This window comes from Wolffia australiana, chromosome 8 (assembly GCF_029677425.1).
Source record: "Wolffia australiana isolate 7733 chromosome 8, ASM2967742v1".
Taxonomy (NCBI): Eukaryota; Viridiplantae; Streptophyta; class Magnoliopsida; order Alismatales; family Araceae; genus Wolffia; species Wolffia australiana.
Window position 1 is genome coordinate 10,158,951 of NC_135842.1, and position 22,318 is coordinate 10,181,268.

Sequence of the window (22,318 nt, forward strand, 5' to 3'; positions counted from 1 at the left end):
CATGTTAGAGGCAGCAGTAATTTAAGAAATCAGGGCGAGTATCGTACTAGTAATGGATCGTTATCAAGTGACTAGGCCTAGAGCTTAGGCAAGGAAGACATAACGGTGCCGGTGAGTCGAGGTTAGAATTAATGATAAGAAGTAGCTAATTTAGGATTTAATTAAATATAAGAGGGTGTGAAGGCGAGACAGGGTAGAAGCAATGGGATGAAACATGATAATGAAGGTAGTGAACTAGAAGGATAATGAGGAGTGAAATGTGGAAGATTTTATTTATGTTTTCTTTAATGGAGGGACACGTGACATGATCGTGACGGTGATGGTGGTATGTGAGGAGGCTGTAGGTGATGATAGATAGGGATGATGATGGATGAAGATGGATATTGATAATGGATGGGAGTGATAGAGTAACTTCCTAAATGTGTTGAAAAATAATCATTGTAAGGCAAGAGGCTAACCTTAGATCCTTATGTTCTGCCAGGTGCAAGGCGTCTTCCTGGTGTAGATCACCCCACCCCCCCTTCTCTGTTGACATGCAAGTACTAAAGACACCAAGACCTTCAAAACGTCACTTTCTTTTGATCGGCCTCTCCAAGAGAAAGTGAGCTTAAAGATGTTTTTACAAAGATAGGGAGCTCTATTTATAGATCCAATCATATGAGTAAATAAAGGAGATAAAGACAAAGCTACCAAAATTTCAGCTCAATCAGAGTTCTATATCGTCAATATCAAGCCTAGAAGTTGGACGATTCCTAGCCATTGTTTTAATCAAAATATTTCTCTCTGCTTTTCCTCGTCAGTGCCATCATGTCATTATATTAGTGGTTTTCCTTATTTTCATATTAAATTCAATCATTGTCTTGGATTGCCCTGTGTCATACTTGATCGATGGCTCTCATTGCGCTGCATGTTGCTTCTTGAAAAAGAAAAAAAGTAGGATTAACAGTATATTTATTGTAACAATATTTAAAAAGTAAGAGAACGTGTGATGTGCCATGCATCAATGTGCACCCCATCAGCTTCCTCTCTTAGGCCACCTCGGCCGTGCAATTAAAAGCCATTATGGAATTCCTAATCATGATGACATAACATTTTGTGATTAATGATTCGCTGATGCCAATCATTGACGAGGTTGATGATTTGTTGTCACCAAGCATTAACAATAAACGCTGGTTGGTCGCCGTTTGATGAATCGAATGGCAACACGTGGCATGGCAGAAATAAAAGGCCCATAAAAATCTGAACATTTATATGAAATCAAAGAAAAGCCCAAAAAATATAAATAAATATTATTCCAACTTACAGAAATCATATGTTTAGGAATTTAATGTTGATAATTCAGGAGAATTATATTCTGTCTCAAAATATTATGCACTTTTAGAATTTGATGTTAGAAAAATCATTAAAAGTATTAAAAAATTCATAAAATTCAAAATATATTCTAAAAATAACTGAAATCAGTTTAAGCTTGATAACACAAATATATAATTGATTTAATGCAAATAAACATGTAAATACGGTCAGATTAATCTTATAAAAATATGTGTTGTCAGATATTCATCATATTAGTAAGAGTAGATAGGGTCATTACATCCTTAGATTGTTGATGTCCTTCATCAGTATTGTTTGAATACAAATATTTAGAATATTTGCTTAAATACTGGTGATCTGTATATTATGATTTGACCACAATTTACTTACTCATTTCATGTACTCATGGACTTTATAGTAAGCATCAAGTGTGTTATAACGAACAGACTGTATCATTGAATGCTAAATGAGAAATGGAATCTGTGATTGCCTTGCGCGCTATGTATATCTGCATCAGTAATATAAGAAATTAAAATTTTAAATGATTTCTAGTTGCATCAATCTCAACTATTATGACCATTAGGGTAAAGGGTCGATTAGGATGTGAGGCATTGTTGGATTGTAACAAATGTGATGAATTATAAACTTGATAGCTTACATGTGAGTACTATACCTGTAAATTTTGATAATCAATATACAATTAATTACTTGATATATTCGATATATCTTAGTTATCTGTTGGCCAAAAAGAAATTATTGGGCTAAGAGAGTCATTAATCATGCTGGTATATAGACCAAGAGGGACATTCATATGAGGTTCATTAGATGTTATAGAATGTACTTATGGTATAAGGTTATGTGAAATTTTTTATGAAGATTAAAAGTACATTGAAACATAGAGTAGATTGGACTTTGCAAAACTATTCTTTGCACCATTACTTCTTCACTCTTCTCTCGTTGTGAGTGATGAACCAGAATTAGGGTTAAAAATATCATTTAAGGCATTTGATTTATGCAACAATTTCTATAAGTTTCCTTACGAGCATTGGGTGAGTAAGTGAATCCTCATAAGTTTTTATTTTACTTATAAGTGTATCTTAATTTTAATTTCTATATTTTATTTTTTAAAATATCTTTTATAGCAAATTAAACTAAATTGATGAAATAAAATTAATGAAAATTAATTTAGAATAATTCTGAAAGGACTAGAAATGTTTTTCAAAATTTTAGTTTACATAGAATTTTATTTTATGAAAAAAATCTAATTTACTCCAAATAATACCTTTGCCAGGTCTTTGATAGTGCCAAATGATGATTCATGGCAGTGTATGGAGTTGAGTAGAGCGAATGAAAGCAATACTGTCATTTATTGTGATGGGGATGTTGGCAGATATGAGCCTACAAGTGGTCGAGTGGGAATGAATGATGACTATTTTACCATCGCTGGTGCGACGAAGATGGAGGTGGATATGTGCCAACGAGTGGCAGAAGTTGAGGTAGCATGTGTGATAGTGGAAACCTAGGCTATGGATGATGAAACCTAGGAAAAATGACAAAGATGTGAGATAGAAAAAGATGAAGATCACACTAACCTTGTCTTCATGTGCCTAACAAGCCAAAAAGTGATTTTCTTCACGTATCTTCATCTAAACCTCACTCTTCTTTAATCCTTCACTCTTGGAGTACAAGAACGGAACCAAACGAGATTTCGAATAAGCAAATCACTCCGCTAATCATAATTAGGAAAAAAAATCAAAGAGAGACTTTTTACAAGGATGAAGGAGTTCTATCTATAGATACAATATCATTGGTGGACAGAGGAGGGAAAGATGGAATTATCCTAAATATATTACGCTGAAACTCCATCTAGATATTTAGATATCATTGCTTCAATTTTAAGAAATCTGAGCCATCTCATAATCTCTCTCCTTTAACCTGCATAGTGGATTGACAGTGTGCCATCCCCTTCTTGAAGCGGAGAAAGAAAAAAAGATCATCTAAAATATATAAACGAATTCAAAATGATATTTGTTGGCATATAAAATTATTTTATTTACAACTTGGCATATCAAAATTTTATAAAATACCAAAAATCCAGATAAATCAGAGTATAATTCCAAAAATAATAAAACCCTAAAAATATTGAAATAACTCTAAAAAAATATTTTCTGACTTCAAAAATTATTTTATTCATGAAATGAGTCAAAAGTTTTTATTAAAATACCGTGAAATACAAACAAATTGAACTTCATTCTAAGGGTGTAATAGATTATCTAAAGGCTTCATAACATGGATTTATGATTATTATAGTGAGATTAAACACGTAAAATACATGTGTAGCGATTTGGATTTTGAAGGTTGTTATGTGATGCTATGTCTAATGACGTGTTTTCCATGAATTTCTTGTCTTATACATACTTTGAATTGTTGATAGAAGGGCATTTAGCGTTGAAGGATTTCTCTTTATTCTATAGATAGAATATTTTCTAATGAGGCAATTTGACAAAGCATTTCTTTCTTTTTCCTCTACCACTAAAGATCACCCCTTCAACTTAGGCCCAACCAGTGGTAGCAAGGCCAACAGAGGGCATCCACTCCATGGATTACACAAATCAGTATAATTGTTTGACGGGTATGCCAGCAGGTGCCCGGCCCGGCTAGAACTGGTTGCCCTCGAAGGTTTGACCAAAGGACCAGCCACGTGGGGCCACATCATAGCTGATGACTGTCCTTCCATCGCTGGTGGTGACCTTGAAGGAGAGGCTTTTGTTGAGAGACAAAAGAAGTAGCTGGGGAGAAGAAGTTTTCCATGATCCACGAAGAGAAGGAGAAGGAGAATCAGATGAACAAAGAAGAAACTTAAGAATATTCAAGCGTGTATATATTGATACACGAAGGGTCTTATTTATAGACCAAAAGGGACAATGGTTCAGAACATGTGGTACACACACGACTCCCTTCCTCCCTTCTCGTCTCTTGGCAGGCGCTACCTCAAACCGCTAGGGGACGCTATCGCGTCGAACGTCTCGGCTTTCTGAAACTCTGCACGTGCCACACACTTTTGAAGGAGGCCACGCGGGAGTGGCGGATCACGTGGAACACTTGAGGTGGGGGCGCTCATGCCTGATCCGACGATCACGACAGCGGGGTGGACTGCGCCCACCTCGGATGAGGTCCTCGCCACACACTTCATCGATGGACTTGTTAAAGGTGGGGACCACTCCACTATCTCTCCACTATCATCATGCGGGGGGCTTGTGTGAGGCGTCAACGCGAGCACTTCTCCGAGCACCTGCATGATATCACCTATGTATCGTTTCCTTTCCTGCACATGGGCGTGGACAAGTGAAATCCGAGTGTAATTGGGATATTTACACTCACTCCACGCCTATAAACATTGATGAACACTTCACTTTAAAAATAAAATCCCCCTAGGTGGCGTCCAGGGCACGGCTGGATCGGTCTACGGGCATAACCGCAGGGTTGGCCGTACCTGGCACAGTGTTTTTTGCCAATAAATGAAAAAAAACCCTGGTTTAGTTGACTAAGCTTTGGGAAGACGCAAAATCTTCGATACTTTTGGATCTCAAGAGGACGTGTTGGCTGCTCGATGCTGGTCCTTATCCATATCATCATTTTGTACATTGACTTGTTGGCTAGATTTGGTATTGACAACATCATGTGCTTTAAATGCCCGGCAAGCTCATCAACAGAATGAGATTGAGCTTGTGACAATGTCGAAGAAATGGTTGTTTGGGCAGAATTTTTGTTAAAATATTTGCCTATTGGTTGCTGCTGGAGGTGAACATGATTCGAAGTTGGTTGTTGGAACCCCGTTCACGGACAAAGTGGAAGTCAATTTCCCCATGTTTCATACATGCATGGAAAACTGAAATCTGTGCAAGGTAGGAAGCACCCAAGTTGTCTAGAGGATCGGTGTTTGGATCATTTGAATCTGCAGTTCCTGCATAATAGACTTAATCCAAAGAAATTCAGATGTAGCATTGGCCATTGACTTATATTCCGTTCAGTACTTGAGCGGGAAACAATAGTTTGATTTTTTGAGTTCAGGGAGATTAAGTTTGGACCAAGGTAAATGAGGTAGCCGCTAGTGGACCGCCTGTCCGTAGAATCCCTGGCCCAATATGCATCACTAAAAATCCTCAAGGAGGAGTTAGAATGTTTATAGTACATAAGTCAGATATTTATAGTGTCGTTAAGGTAGCGAAGTAGATGTTTTACGGCTTTCTAGTGACCAGGCCGTGGATCATGCATGTGTTGACATGCTCTGTTTATGGCATAACAAATGTGGGGATGGGTGATGGTGAGATATTGAAGTGATCCCACAATTTTTTGATAGAGAGTGGGATCAGAGTCATTGGAGGACAAATCCGACGAGGAAAGCTGAGCAGGAATGACAGTTGGTTTGCAGTTAGTCATGTGAGCACGATAAAGAATGCTAGAGAGATAGTGAGACTATGAGAGAACCAAACCTTGAGGATGAGGACGAAGCAGAATACCTAGAAAATGTCGAGCTGGTCCAAGATTGCAAATAGCAAAAACTTTATGAAGTGAACTAAGAAGAGTCGTTACCCCCAAGCAATCCGAGCCAATCACCAAAAAATCAAGGACGTAAATAAGGAGGTAGAGATGAGAAGTAGTGGTGATTTTAAAGAAAAGAGATGAGTCAGTACGAGAGCCAGTGAAACCGAGTTGAAGAAGATAAGTCGATAATTTAAGAAACCAGGCACGAGGGGCTTGCTTTAGTGCATATAAAGATTTTCAAAGAAAACAAACATGAGATGGAAAGTGAGGATGAGTAAAACCTGGAGGTTGACGCATATATACAGTTTCATTTAGATCTCTATGGAGAAATGCATCGGAGATGTCAAGTTGATGAATGTGCCAGCCATGCAAGACGACAGTGGCAAGAAGCAGACGAACGGAGCTATCAGAGAAGTCAATACCTGGAACTTGACGGTAGCCTTGAGCGACCAAGCGAGCTTTATAACGTTGAGGAGAGCCATCAAGATTGAGCTTGAGGCGGTAAACCCACTTGCAGCCCAACACGCGAGTAGAAGAGGCTGGAGGGACCAGAACCGATGTACCGTTACGGAGAAGCGCTTGATGTTCCACAAGCAACGCTTGTATCCAAGGAAGATAGAGAGCAGCTTCATGAAATGAAGGGTGTTCAGCAGGAACGGATGAGGCATGAAAATAAGGAGGAGAGATGGGGGTGGGAGGGAGAGGAACGATTCGAGCGTAGAGATCACAGAGGGAGTGAAGAGGACAGTCGGACATGGTTGAAATAGAAGAGGGAGAGGTCGATGATGGCACATAGTTAGGGGCCGTAGTAGAGAGAGAAGGAGGGTGGTAGGAAGTTTAGATGGACGTAGAGGAATCACAAACATACGACGAAAGTTCAGCAGAATGGGGAGATGAGGGAGACGATGGTGAAGGATGAGAGATGGGAAGAGGGGTGAGGAGTGGGGTTGACGGACCGAGTATACCGGCGGTGTCAACAGGAGGACGTTGACCGGTGGTGGAGGAGTGGATATGACGAAATGGGAAGGAACGTTCATCAAAGAAGACATCACGAGAGATGTAAAGTCTACCAGAAGTAAGAGAAAGAAATCGATATCCACGATAATGATCACTATATGAAGGAAGACGCAACGATTGGATCGTGATGAAAGCTTGTTGACTGCATAAGCACGTAAGTTGGGAAAACAAAGACTACCAAATTTTTTTAAAGATGTAAAGTTTGGCGTACCTTTGAAGAGATGCTCGAAGGGGGACTTGTGACTCAACAGAGGTGAGGGCATGTTGTTTATCAAATAAGTCACAGTTGCAGCAGCTTCATCCCATTATTTTTGTGGTAGAGAGGCTTGGTGGAGAAACGCCAACGCTGTTTCAATAATTTGTATGTGCTTCCTCTCAGCGGTTTTGTTCTATTGAGGAGTGTGAGGGCAGGAGCTGCGGTGGTGGATGCCACATTGTTGAAGATGCACATGAAGAGCTTGAAATTTGCCGCCTCTAATCGGATTGGAAGGCAAAAATTTTGGATGAAAACTATCGTTCAACAAGAGATTGAAAATGAAGGAACATGGGGTGCACATCGCTTTTGGATTTTAACGGAAAGAACCAGGTAAATCGGCTATAATCATCGATAAATATGACATAATATAAAAAGTTAAAATGGGAGCAAACGGGTGCAGGATCCCATAAGTCAGAGTGAATAAGCTGAAGAGGTTTATGAGATTGAGTTTGAGAAGAATAGAAGGGAAGTTTGTGAGTTTTTCAGACTGCGCATGCAGTGCAAACATAACGTTTGGGAAAATTAGTAGAAGGTAAACTAAATCGTTTAATTTTGTTGTAGAATCCGAAAAGAGGGATGATCAAGCCAATGATGCCAAGTGTCGGCGGAGCTTTGTTCACTGAGATATGCTTCTGGATGAGTATGCTGATCGAGACGATACATGCCCTCCTCAATGTTGCCCTTGAGGAGTACCTGTCCGTTGGAACAATCCTTAACAAGACAGTGAGTAGGATGAAACTCAAAGAAAACATTATTATCTGCAATAAATTTTCAAACTGATAGAAGATTTTGATTTATAGTTGGAACATGCACAATATTTTTGAGTGTTAAATTCGGGGAAGAAGTTTGAAATTTTGTGTGACCTGTCGAGTGAATAGACAAACCTGTACCATCGTCGATGTAAAGCTTATCCTAGCTAGAGTAAACCTGTGGGTCAACCAAAAGGTTAGGATCTGTGGTGCATGATGAGTTGCCCCGTTGTCGGGGTACCAGTGAGAAGAAAATAGTTGATGATGTAGTGCTGTAAGCATGCGGCGATGGGTAAGACGGCGAGTCAAACTGCGAGGATGAGCGACTGGAGATGCTTCGGGTGTCTGAAAATGCTACTTGGTTGACGCGCGAGTCTTGTGGCACGAACATCCGATTGAAACGATCATAACATTCCAGGGCCCGATGCCGGTTCACGAGCATATCTGACATCTTGGTGGAGGCCTTCTTGTTTGCTGCTGTCCAGTTTTTCAGTATCCACATCCATTGTTCATGTTAAAACCGCCACGCCCATGACTATGACGCTCATGTTTGTTGCCGCTGATTGAACTTGATTTTCCACAGCTGGAAACTCAGACGGTTTTTTGCAGATTGATGGCTTATAAGCATTGCATCATGATCACGGAGATGAGAGAGTACCGTTTATAATGACATAGGAGGTACTGCTGCTCTTACTGTGGTAATAACAAGTGCATATTGAGGTCCTAAGCCGCAGAGAAGGGCATGTACCAACATACGTTGATCAACAGGTTTGCCTGATGCTGCGAGTGCACTGTTGAGAGAATAAAAATGAGAGACGTATTCTTCCAATGTCATATTTCCTTAAGCCTAAGTATGGAGTTTTCCAAGCAATTCCTGAACTCTAGCTTTTGCGGAAGAGGCAAACTCTTCTGCCAGAATGTCCCAAGCAGCCTTGGCTGTTTGAGATTGTGTGACACAACCTATGACAGATTCAGTCATAGATGAAAGTAGAAATGCAAGAACATGTTGAGCATAATACCACCATTCACTTTCAGGATCATTCGCCTCTATTGGAAGTTCTTCGGTGATGTGGGACATCAACCGATGAGATTTAAGGTTTCATATTACCTGAGTTTTCCAGATGACATAGTTTTCTTTGGTGAGCTTGATCGAAGGGACCATGGTGGCTGGAATCCTTACTAGAGCTTTTGCTCTGAGAGTTCTTTTCCAAGCCATTGGAGATGCATCTTGAGACGATGCTTCAAACGATTCTTCACATTGAAGAAATTCTTCGGCCATGCTTTCAGGCTTTGGCTCTGATACCATGTTGAGAAATAAAAGAAGTAGCTGGGGAGAAGAAGTGGTCGATGAGCCACAAAGAGAAGGAGAAGGAGAATCAGATGAACAAAGAAGAAACTTAAGAATATTCAAGTGTGTGTAAATTGATACACGAAGGGTCTTATTTATAGACCTAAAGGGACAACGGTTCAGAACCTTAATCAGGGTTAACTAACCCTGATTTAGTTGACTGAGCTTTGGGAAGACGCAAAATCTTTGATGCTTTTGGATCTCGAGAGGATGTGTTGGCTGCTCGATGCTGGTCCTTATCCATATCATCATTTTGTGTATTGACTTGGCTAGATTTGGTATTGAGAGCATCATGTTCTTTAACAGATTTTGCTACCGAGGTCGGCGTTGCTTTGCCAGTTCTGTCCCCAATTGTGAGAGAGGTATTGCCAGCCGGAGGTGGGAGTCTTCAAGGCCAGGTCAATGACGTCGCCAGCCCCACCGACATTGGTGATGAGAAGGAGATTGAAGAAGCTGTGGCCGTTGATGGTGAAGTGGATGCCGTGGGACTTAACACAAGGGACGCGTTGGTAGGGGATAGGGACGATGCCAACACGGTACTGGGTGATTTTGAGGAAGGCGGGCTGGGCTAAGCCAAAGTGCTCGTGCGGAGGGTTGCACAAGCCGTCATTGTCACAGGGGATGGAAAAGTTGGGTGGGCAGAAGTTGGTGGCCATGACGGTGATGGCGCCGGGTAAGCACAATTTGGGATCGCCGGTGCACTTGATTGTGTAGCAGGACCCGCAGCTCAGCCTGTTGTTGAACAGCACCATTCTTAGTGCTGCCGTGTTCATCCCGTAGCCCTGGCTGTGTAGGTTTCCATATCCACATGCCCCACCTGCATCATTATCCAATTTCTGTTCAGTTACCTTCATTCGTCTCTCTCTTTCTCTACAACTCTCACCCTCTCTTTACAAGTCTCTACATCTCTCTCACTCTCTTTACAGCTCTCTACATCTATCTGTTTACAAGTCTTTACATCTCTCTCACTCTCTTTACAGCTCTCTACATCTCTCTCGCTCTCTTTACAGATCTCTACATCTCTCTCTTTACTAGTCTCTACATATTTCTCTCTCTTTGCAGCTCTCTACATATCTCTCACTCTCTTTGAAGCTCTCTACATATCTCTCACTCTCTTTACAGCTCTCTACATCTCTCTCACTCTCTTTACAGCTCTCTACATCTCTCACACTCTCTTTGCAGCTCTCTACACCTCTCTCACTCTCTTTACAACTCTTTACATTTCTCTCACTCTCTTTACATCTCTCTACATCTCTCTCACTCTATTTAAAGCTCTCTACATCTATCTCTTTTTTCAATTCTCTACATCTCTCTCTTTACAACTCTCTCTCCTTTCAACTCTCTACATCTCCCTCTTTACAAGTATCTCTATCTTTTCAACTCACCTTGTATTATAACACGCATTCCCATTTAAGCATTTTCAGTGATGCTGATTGGGTGGGGTGATGGATATTATGTGGCCATCAAGCCAATCACACTACCATGTTTATTTAAGTCCATTGAATAAAATATTTACGTTCATTATTATTCTATGTGATGTTTATGATGAAGTCCATGAATACATGCAATGACCTAGTGAATTACGATGAGATCATAATACAATGATCACTGGTCTTTAAACATGTATTCTAAATATTCCTATTCGAGGATAGTCGAGATAGACATCAAATTATCCGGATAGAATAACACTAGCTGATTCTACTTATTCAATAAGTATAGCTGATCCTGTGGCTATTAGTGTGGCGACACTGACGGAGGCAAATTGTGAAATTATTTTTTAATTTTCGTTGCTATTAATTTGCCTTCAATCAAATAAATTTATAAAATGTATAGAAACTTACTCATGTACAGCGTGAGTAAGGTCGTCTCCATAGGGACTGGCCTTTAGGTTTAAATTCAATAATTGAGTTATCATTTATTAAGATATAATGATAAGCTAAAGTTAATTAGAGTGAGAAGAGATAAGTAATTAATAACTAGAGTGGATATTAGTTTAGCAAGATAAGTATAGAAAAGGGAATGTTAGATTTATATAGATATATCTTTTATAGCTACTAAGAATAGTAAAGAATTAAGATATTAGGTGGCTGGCGAAGAAATATAAAGTACTTGATAAGAGTAATTAGTAATAAGAGGATAGAAGAAAGAAGAAGAGTTATATAGATGGGTATATATATATACTAAGAGAAAACAGAGGGGATACAGACTTATTTATATATTAATAAGATAGATAGGAAGAGAATAAGTGAGCATCAAATTATTATATGCTAAGTAAGAACTTCTGTGTGTAGAGAGATATTAGGAGGATGTAGAGGATAATAATAGAAGTGAAAAGGTTGTTTATGATTTATATATTTTTTTATGGAATTTTTATTATTGATTTTATGAAATGCAGGTAGATTTAGTCAAACACCTGAGAGGTGTTCGACCAAATGCCCTGAGGAGGGATAGAAGAGAAGCTGTTTATATAAGATTTACTTAGTAGAAAGTTTTTTTATACGTTTTTATAGATGTTGTAAAGGGAAGCGAGTGTTTCTGTCGAACGCCCGCAAGGTGTTTGACAGAATGCACGGAGGAAACAGACTAAGAGAGAGAATATATATATATATATATATATATATATATATATATATATATATATGTTTTCTAAAGTTTTTATAAAGAGGAGAGGGTGTTTTTGTCGAACACCCGTAAGGTGTTCGATAGAATGCCCGATAGAGTAGGAATAATGATAAAGATAGGATAAGAGAGCCGATTTTGTCGAACGCCCGTGAGGTATTCGACAGAATGCTCAAAATAAATTGAGATATATTATTTTGATGTTTTGTAAGATTTAATGATGTAAAACTTAGGTAAATAAAATATTGTTCATCGAACACACTAGGTGTTCGATGAAATGCCCCCAAGAAGACGGTGAATCAAAATGGATTGAAAACGCAATTATATGATGAAATCTTGAATAAAATTTTCCATCAGGCTCAAAACGGATGTATAGGGATAATCTAAGAAACTCAGATCTCACCGAACGCCCTGATTCATAGGGCAGAAGTGGCGGCGCCGGTCGCCGCCGCCGAACCTCGGTTTACTGCTTCTTCTGTCCTCCTCCTCCGTTGGGGTGCGACTCGATGAAGACCCAAGCTTCCTAGACCTTCTCGACAGTCCTCTGAGCCTTAGAGGTGTGTCACGGCACCTTGGTGGCTACTGGGTCACGTGCGAGAGCCCTCCGCCGTCCCTCTTTTCTTGCGGCCAGAGATGGCGAAGTTGGGGCTCTCAGCCCCTTTTTAATGGCTTGGGAGGAGCCCCGACGCCGTCTGATGGAAGGAGGCCGCTCTAGGGGTCCTCTCGGGCCGTTGGATCGCCCAGCGGTCCCCCCCGCCGGCCAACAACAGCTTCTGGTGGCCGGCGTAGGCGGCCAAGGGCGAGGGTGGATCGAAATACCCCTGGCCGTCAGATCTCTCTCATAAACATCCAACGGCTGCGATTAAATCGCACCAGTGGACCCCTGTATGATGTACCCCGATCTTCGCCATGTCAGCGCTCCATCACCGTCCACGTGAGCAGTCCACGTCGCCTTTGCTGTCTACAATTCGTTCGCCGTCGGGCCCCGCATCCTCGTCAGCTACCACACTAATCAAGGGCCTGCAAAATGTAAAATGAAAATGATATATAACAAGAGGCTGATCTCGTCGTCCAATCTTCCTTGAGAAGATCGGACGGCTGAGATGAACTCTTATTTTATAAAGCCCGAAATGATACGGGCTTCGGGCCGGAGTGGCTCAAAGCCCGGTATCGATTTCTTCTTGTTTTCTTTAAGATCGCGGCCCGTCGGGCCGCGATCATGTTTTTACTCTGCAGCCCGGCCCACAGCGGTTTAGAGATATGGTGCCATTCGCAATCCCATATGGACAATTTTAAAAACTCACATTAGTATATATCTATTGGCGCGAATTAATTATCCGACTGAAGTCCATACCTTCCTCTGTGACTTACTTGGGCTTGATATCGACACGAATTTGGGTCTGCGCTCTTTAGGCTCCTCGTCCATGGGCCTCGCCGGCGGCTGGAATCCATACCACAAATGAAAATCTCTGTGGCGCCTGCGCTGCACTCTTTGGGCTCCTCGTGCATGGGCCTCGCCAGTGGCGGGGCTGGCGTGAGTGTTGTGCACTCGCTGGCCTAGCTGCTGGCTCGAGGCCCAGTCCTTGGTTGCTCCATAGCCGGCCCAATAAAAAAAATATTTTTTATCTTTTTTCAATAATATTTCTCTATCTCTTCCTACAATTTAAATACATATTTTTCTCCTGCGATTTCATAGAAAAGTTACTAAATAGAACATGAGACAATTAAATATGTATTGAATGTATATTTCAACTAATGAAATATTTAGATTGTATAATGTGCATAAAATGACATTAAAATGGATCATTTTTATCATTCGTTCTATTTAGTGCATGACATGCAATATTTTATAAAATAGGGTAAAATACACATGAATTGATCCCAAAATGCCTTAAAAATATGTCTAATTACATGACTCATTTTGGACTTATCAGACGCTAAGGTCAGATAGTGGGTGCTCTTTGGATAAATTGATCCTTATTTAATTAATCTATATGTTGATATAGTTAATTAATAAAGTTGGTCAATAAATGTTATTGGGCCATTAAAGTTATTAACTAGAATGATACATGGGCCTAGAGGGTCACACGCACAAGGTCATAAGGGCATTGGTGGATATATTTTACTTTGGGAGGTGGGGTTTGAGAAAAACCTTCAGTGACATATAAAGAGGGAAAGGGGTCTCATTTGAAGCACCCATGCAAGCCTCATTTGAGAGCCTCCCCTTCTTCACTCTCTTCTCCTCTCATCCAAGGAAGAGTGACTTCATGGTGAGGAGATCTTCTAGATTTTCAAGAAGAGTTGAAGAAGAAGACGTGGAGATCCAAGCGCCGAGTGATCGCGTGGATACTTCTAGAGGCCGGACGCGTGAATGGCTTCAGAACGATCTCGGAGCGGCAAAGTCAAGGGTGGAATGAGTTCCCCAAAAGGTAATTGAAATGTTTCGCTTTATAGATCGATTGAGAATCAATCGACCACGCTTTTGCATCCATGGAACGCGTTTTTCCATGGACGAACCAAAGCACAGAACCCAACATGGGGGATACTCATGATCGCCGCTCCACTAGTGGTTACCTCATTTACCTTGGCACCAACCTGATCACTTGGAACTCCGAGAAACAAGCCATTGTCTCACGATCCAGCATCAAAGCCGAATACAAAGCGTTAGCAAATGCAACTTTGGAACTCATCTAGATTCAGTCCCTCATGCAAGAACTGCACCTTCATCCAGCTACGCCACCCATTCTCTGGTGCGACAACCTTGGCCCCATCTACCTAGCTCAAAATCTGGTTTTCAATGCACACACCAAGCACCTAGAAATCGATTTCCACTTTGTTCATGAATGGGTTGCGGCTGATCAACTACATATCAAATTTATCTCAAGTCAAACCCAATTTTTTGACCACTTGACCAAGAGTCTTCCCAAGCAACAATTTCTACGTCTTCAATCCAAGCTTAACCTTACACCCCGGTTGAGCTTGTCGGGGGATGTCAAGACACCCATTAATGCCACATCATCCAAGCCACCTAACAACACTCCGCCATCACCTCCAGCCGCCACAGCTTCTTACAACACGCCATTACCACCATCATCAGGGAAGGGTTCCTTGACACACGCCATCATTAAGTACCGGGTCCCCAGACATGCGTCGATCCCCAAGGCACCTCCAGCAGCTATAAACATGGCATAGCCCCTTAGTTATTTTCACACTGTCTTCTAACTCTTCTTGATCAATATTCTAGTTTGATTATTCCCGTATCTTCCTTCTCTATCTACATCCTTCTCTCTTTGACAGTCTTCGACAGTCTTCAACACTTCTTTCCTAAGCTAGAGAGAGAGATAGCGATAGAGATAGATGTAGAGCTGTAGAGCGATGAAAAGCTGTAGAGAGAAGTTGGTGATGGGTTGTGGAGTGGAGCTTGGTGAGTTTTTATAGAGAGAGATGTCGGCTGGGCGGTGGTTCCCACATAGATATTGTCTTGCTCGGATGGACTGGCCTTTTTACTGCCAAGAGGGCAATGTGCCAACCGTCCACTAATGTAGATGATTGTGATGGTGACGCGTGTGGCCGACTATAGTTCTGTCATTAAGAGTTAATCATAGCTAAGGCTGGTAGATTAACTATCCATGATTTATGCAAATTACCAAAGCTGTTCATGTGCAATGAAGCCTGATCCTTGGACATTACTGCTAATTACTGGGAGATAATGGGCAGAAGTCTGTGGCGATGAAGAATTGTGCGTAAGAAGATAACTATGTGCACTACTAATTTCGGCAAGTTGTGTGCTTTTTTCTACTGGTTGCGGGTGCATCTTGCTCATGCTCCTATTTCTTGATAGCTTATCTGTGTTCTCTCTCTCTCTCCCTTTCTTTCTGTCTCCCTCTCTGTGTCTCTATCCTATTACTCTATCCTGTAGACAGAGCCAAATGGATTATCTCCTCCAAGACAAAAAGAGAGAAAAGAGTCGTAGGCATAGAGATAATGACGATAAAGAGAGACTTCGTATATTGCATCAGACACAATTGATAATATCCAGTTGGATGATATTATCAAATCCATCTTCTTGTGGACAAACAGCTTGATACCTTAGAAATTTGTCCCATAAATGATCGGAATCCAAATTCAGCGGATGCCAATAGTCAGGAAGTAGTCCCTAGGAAATGTCATCGACTAGCGGTTTTGTGGATCAATAGATAATCTATCGTCTAGGAAAGAAAATTCAATGAAGAGAGATAGAGATATATTTGGATGGATAAGTGGTCACGAGACATAGAGCCAAGGATATAGAGAGATAGATAGATAGATATATATATATAGATATATAGATATATAGATATATAGATACATAGATAGATATATAGATAGATGGATAGATAGATAGATAGATAGATATATAGATAGATAGATAGATATATAGATAGATAGATAGATAGATAGATAGATAGATAGATAGATCGATAGATACATAGATAGATCGATAGATGGATAGATGGATAGATGGATAGATGGATAGATAGATATATAGATAGATAGATAGATAGATAGATAGATAGATAGATAGATAGATAGAGAGATATATAGACAGATAGATGAGTTGGGGGAAAAATGGGCACAAGAAATAGAAGGTCGAAGTGAGAGAGACAAGGAAAAATCAGAGAAGATAGAGAGAAGAATGGTCATAGTTTGACTTTGGCCGGAGAACATGATATTGATAAGGAAAGATAGAGAGATAGATGGAAATACATAGGTGGAGAAAGTGATCAGGAGAATAAGAAGGCTGGTGTACAAGAGAGAAAACCATAGGGTAGAGACAAAAGGATGGTCTTGATCTCGAGACAGAGTGAACTAGTGGTCACGAGAGATAAAGAGGGTAGCAGTCATATATATATATGGATGGGTAAATGGTCACGAGAGACTAGAGGCCAACAGTAAGAGAGAGAGAGATAGAGAGAGAAGCGGGTAGTGAGAGAAAGAGAAAGGCGGTCTTTTTTGAAACCATCCGGTACTTGACCTGTAAAAATCAAGCAAGACCGTTTCCTGATGTAACCAAGAACATTCTCCCCATCAGCCTCTCCATGATCATAAACAAAACTCCTTTTTCCCCGGATTTATAATTAGCATGATAAACCCTACTCTAAATTGAACTAACCTTTATAATGACATGGTTTCCGTAATCAACCTGAAAGAGATGGTCGTGGAATAAAGAAAGAGAGCGAGTAGGATAGAAAGATATGTTATTATTGTATTGCAGGCTGAGAGAGATTAAAAGAGAGAGATAGGACAAGAGAGAAAGAGAGAGATTTATGCTTTTGTATTGCAACATAAATAAATAATAAGAGAGAGAGTAGATATGTTATTATTGTATTGCAGACAGAGAGCGATTAAAAGAGAGATTAAAAAGATAGTTATATGCTTTCGTATTGCAATAGAAAGAGATAATAAGAGAGAGAGATAATAAGATAATTTTCAGGCGGTCTTATTGCAAATGGACAGAGATAAAAAGAGAAAGAGTGAGGATAAGAGAGAGATAGAAAGGTGGTTTTCATGCTAGAAAAGAGGGGTAGAGAGAGACATGAAAAAGAGTTTTCATACTGTTGTATTTCAGACGAAGAGAGATAAAAAATGGAGAGAGAGAGTCCTATATATATAAATCTGCAAAACAGTGTGCATAAAGAGGGTTGATGTGTTAAAAATAAAATAAAAAGATTGAAACAAAACAGCATTGACCTAAAATCGATGGTCGCTAGTCAATCCAAATATCCCATTATTTATGGGGGAAGAGAGGGAAAAAGGATAAGAAAGAAAATGGGCCCTACCATATTATAGGCAGATTGGCAACGTCCCTCTGAAGCAGCGGTCCTGTCTTGTCGAGTTCCTGCCTGACCCGCTTATCAACTCGAAAGAACTTTGTAGTGGGACATCTCTATCAGCTCAATTGGCCTTAGACTGTCTCTCTCTCTGTCTCTCTCTTTCTCTTTCTCTCTCTCTCTCTCTATCTCTCTCCCTCTGTCTCTCTTTGTCTCCCTCTATCTCTCTCTGTGTGTCTCTCTATCTCTCTGACTCTCCCTCTTTCTCTCTCTTTCGGTCTCTCTCTCTATGTCTCTCTATCTCCCTCTTTCTCCCTCTTTCTCTCTCTATCTACCTGTCTCTCTCTATCTCTCACTTTGTCTCTCTATCTCCCTGTCTCTCTCTATCTCCCTGTCTCTCTCTATCTCTCTCTGTGTCTCTCTTTCTCTCTGCCTCTCCTTGTCTCTCTCTGTCTCCCTATCTCTCTGTCTCTCCCTCTTTCTCTCTCTTTCGATCTCTCTCTCTATGTCTCTCTATCTCCCTGTCTCTCTCTACCTCCCTGTATCCATCTCTCTCTCTCTCTATGTCTCTCTATCTCCCTGTCTCTCTCTACCTCCCTGTATCCATCTCTCTCTCTCTCTCTCTATGTCTCTCTATCTCCCTGTCTCTCTCTACCTCCCTGTATCCATCTCTCTCTCTCTCTATGTCTATCTATCTCCCTGTCTCTCTCTACCTCCCTGTATCCATCTCTCTCTCTATGTCTCTCTATCTCCCGTCTCTATCTCTCTCTGTGTCTCTCTATCTCCCTGTCTTTCTCTATCTCTCTCTCTCTCTCTGTCTCCCTATCTCTTTGTCTCTCTCTCTTTCTTTCAATCTCTCCAGAAAATCTTTCTGAAAATGGAATTCTTCACCTCTCGTCCTGGAATACACGTGGGGGCCTGTCTCTCTCTATATCTTTTTGTCTCTCCCTGTGTCTCTCCCTGTCTCTCCCTGTGTCTCTCCCTGTCTCTCTCTATTTGTTTCTGTCTGTCTCTCTCTTTCACTCTCTCCAGAAAATCTTTCTGAAAATGGAATTCTGCACCTCTCTTTCTGAAAATGCCTTGATACGCTGCATTTAATGGGCCAGTTTTGAAAAGTCCCCCTTAGTTAAGCATAAATTATTTGTCAGATTTAGTTGTTGGCTTGATTCTGTGAAATCTTGATGTGCTTATTGCTGGGACAAATGGTGAGACGTGGGCTCTTAACGCTTAACAAGTTTTGTGTTTTAATGCTATGGTTGACTTCATTACTCAGATGCACACCGATAGGTTTTATGCAGAAGCTTTTCTTGAGTGTATCTAGTGGTTTGATTATTGAAAATATGTTTGGGTGGGTGTTGTAAGGATGTAATAATCAGATGGGAGGGGTACACGGTTTCAATTTTCTTGCTGTAATTCTATGGATAATTCCACATATACATGCATAGCTATTAGCTAGAATATAGCTGTTTTCTAGATTTTGTGAAATATTCTGGTGAGTCTTGCATGTAAATAGTTATGAGATTTGAGTTCTCCACAGTTTCATTTTTCATGTTTTAATTTTATGGTTGACTTCATAACTCACATGCACACACAAGTTTTATCGAGAAAGTTTTCTAGAGTTCTAGATATTGTCTTGGTTCTATCAATCTTTTGGTGGGTACTGGAAGGAGATAATAATTAATGTGAATTCTACGCGGTTTCAATTTTCATGTTTAATTCTTCAGTTGATGTGATAACTCTCCTAAACGTCTATTGGTTAATGCTGAATTTTTTTAGAATATAGTTATTGGGTTGACTAGTGATGGTATGGCAAGGAGATAATAATGAGGTGTGAGTTCGACACACTGTTTTCTAGAATCAGAATGGGAGAATAAATGATAATTCTTGTGGCTATGAAAATTTAATGAAATCGATGGAACCTGTTAATTAGTTAGCATATGGATAGATAAATTTTGCCTGAATATGATTTATTGGGTAATTTTGTAAAATTTATACAGACCTTTGAGTATTACTAGTGAAGAAAAAAAAAGATACAGTTTTGGGGAGACTATAAGAAAATTTTAGGCCTTTCCAAAGAAAAATCAACTTTCATCAAATGCATTAAGTGGGAGGCATTAGAGTTCACAAGTTCCTGATTGACTGCCAAGAAGCAGGCTGGTTATTCAAAAGTATTGGAAGTATTCACAGTCGATGCAATACTACAAGATAACACTTAATTAAAAAATTAATATCTTTGGAGGGTTTAGGAAGAAAAAAATCGTGAGACCTATTTATTGGGAAGCATAACTAGAAGTTTTCCATTAATTTATTTTTAAGCACAAAATTTTGCCTTATTATTTGAAATATATTCGAATTTTCCAAAAAATTAATTTAAATTGCACCTCCCAATGGGAAAAAGCAGAGGGGAGGAATAAAAGCTCACACTCAAGATATGTGACTTTTGGAGAAGGCCAGGATGATTGGCCCTAATTTAATGACATAGACAATGACGCGGCCTGCTTCAGTCCATCCCAAATCAAGAATGTGGTTTCACAACAAGCTTGGTCCAAGTGATCTGAGTTACAACAATGATTACACTAACAAAGTAAGGTGATGCTAAAAGAACTTAGCAGAGGTGTGGGTAGAAGATTGACCATGTGTTGAACAAGTTAAAATTGTTGATAAGTGATGGTGACCATCTAGCATCGAAGACCTGTATCAGCTAGCTTGAGGAGCATGGGCTAAAGGAGAGACCAAGCCTTCACATATTCGGCGTAGTCCGTGGGGCCTCGAAGGTTGATGTTACCTTTGTTGTGCTTTTATGTCATTTTTTTTTTGTGTGTCAGGCCTATGTATTCGAGTCCATCTGTTCCTGTATTCGGGCAGATGTGTTTGGGCCCATGGGTGGGCCTTTCCATGCCGGGGAAGACCCTTAGGATCCTTTTATGCGGGCCTTCACCTTTTTTCTATGGGGGGAAGCCCATATTCACCCTCTATGTAAGGGCGAGTGGGGGGGCTACCCCTTGTTGAAATTAGAAAAAAAGAGAAAAAAAGGAAGAAAAGTTTGTGTTTTATTTTATTTTTATTGTTATTCTGAGTTTTTGACTTAGTTAGAAATTTTCCACTACGAATTTGGGCTTCCTTGGGAAACCCTAATCGACTGCCACCATTGCCACCTGTGCCGCACAAAGCCACACACCATGCCCACCTTGGTTGCTACCTATCACGCCTCCACCGCTTGCACATGCTGTCTCCCACGCACCTGCACAGACTGACCTCACTCAGGCCACCATGAATCTCTCCGCCATCCGCTCGCACAGGCCACTGCCCATGCTTCCACATACAACCTTTGTGCATGCTCAGCCCGTCGTCGGCTCCCGCTCAGGCCGCTGTCTGCCCCTGCTCAGGTCGCCATCCGTGCTCACTCGTATTGTCGCTGCTCACTGCTCAAGCCCCCCATGTGCGCCGCTCAAACCACTGCCCGCGCACGTTTCAGGCTGTCACCCATGCGCCACCCAGGCTGTCGTCTGCAAGTCGTTCAGGCTGCCTACCACTTGCCACCCCCACGCTTGTGTGCTGATGTACTCTGCTCATCATTACCGCCTCACCCCCGTTCTGCATAACATTGCTTGCAATTGCCGCTCTGCGCATGCTGTTACCGCTGCCACCCACTCACATCCACATCGTGACCGTCATCGCCACCAACTTGTTGCATCTCTGATGCCGCTGCCACTACCATCATTGCCAACATTGACTGTTCCCTGTCGGGTCCTGATTGCTACTGTCACGACCAATCAGGTTTTAATATCACGTATGTGCTTGTCGTTACCCGTGTACGTTCTTTACTTCATTTAGTACCTCCAGAGCCCGTCTCCACCAGCGGGGATAGGATAGTTTTAGATAGGATTGTTGACTTGAGTGATAGTGTTCTTCACGGTAAGCCCTTGGTGACGGTTGAGGGTGTGCGCACTAGCAGTAGTAGCCATGCTTACACCTCCGTCTTCAACCTGATTTTCAGGTCAATTGGATCTTTGTGGCATACGCAGGGCCTCCTCACCGTGATGTATTGGTCATCGGTGTCTTTAGACGCTGAGTCTATACTTCGTGTTGATTTTAAACGTTTCCTTAGCACATACCCCTTTTGCATTTCATTCACCCAATCGACGTTGGAATGAACATTCAATCCTCTCTTGTTGTTCTACATCAATAAGGGTTCATAAACTCAGTGGCATCATCTATTGTGGCGTCAGTGATACAGCCTCATATGTGGATGGTCAGCTGTTGGCGTTTGGGTGATGACATCAGCAAATTATTGTTGCGCCAGATCACATCTTTTTTTTAATTGTGTTCAACTCCTTAGCTTCAAGTTTAGATGCATCAAAGGAGTGTCTAAATTAGCATAAGGTCAACTAATACATATTCAAAAGTCAATCTTTTAACCAAAACTTAACATGAATATGGAAAATTCAACCTCTTGTTGACTATCTATGTCAAAGAGCCGCCGGTTTTTTAGGATAGGGATGGATCCTTCTCCAATTTCAGAGTGATTAGGGCTTGGATGTGGTGGTCAAAGGACTCTTTGTCCATGTTATCCTGAAAAAGAGAAAGGGGTGCAGATTATTTACAGATATAAATGACCAAAATTGTAAATCAATCGACACATTTTCTAAAGAAGTTATGGTCG

The 22,318-nt window shown here is 40.9% G+C and overlaps 1 pseudogene; it reads right to left on the reverse strand.

The window, feature by feature from the left end:
• Positions 1-9,525: 9,525 nt before the first annotated feature.
• On the reverse strand, positions 9,526-10,189 carry LOC144707119 (expansin-A1 pseudogene; annotated as a pseudogene).
• Positions 10,190-22,318: the final 12,129 nt, after the last annotated feature.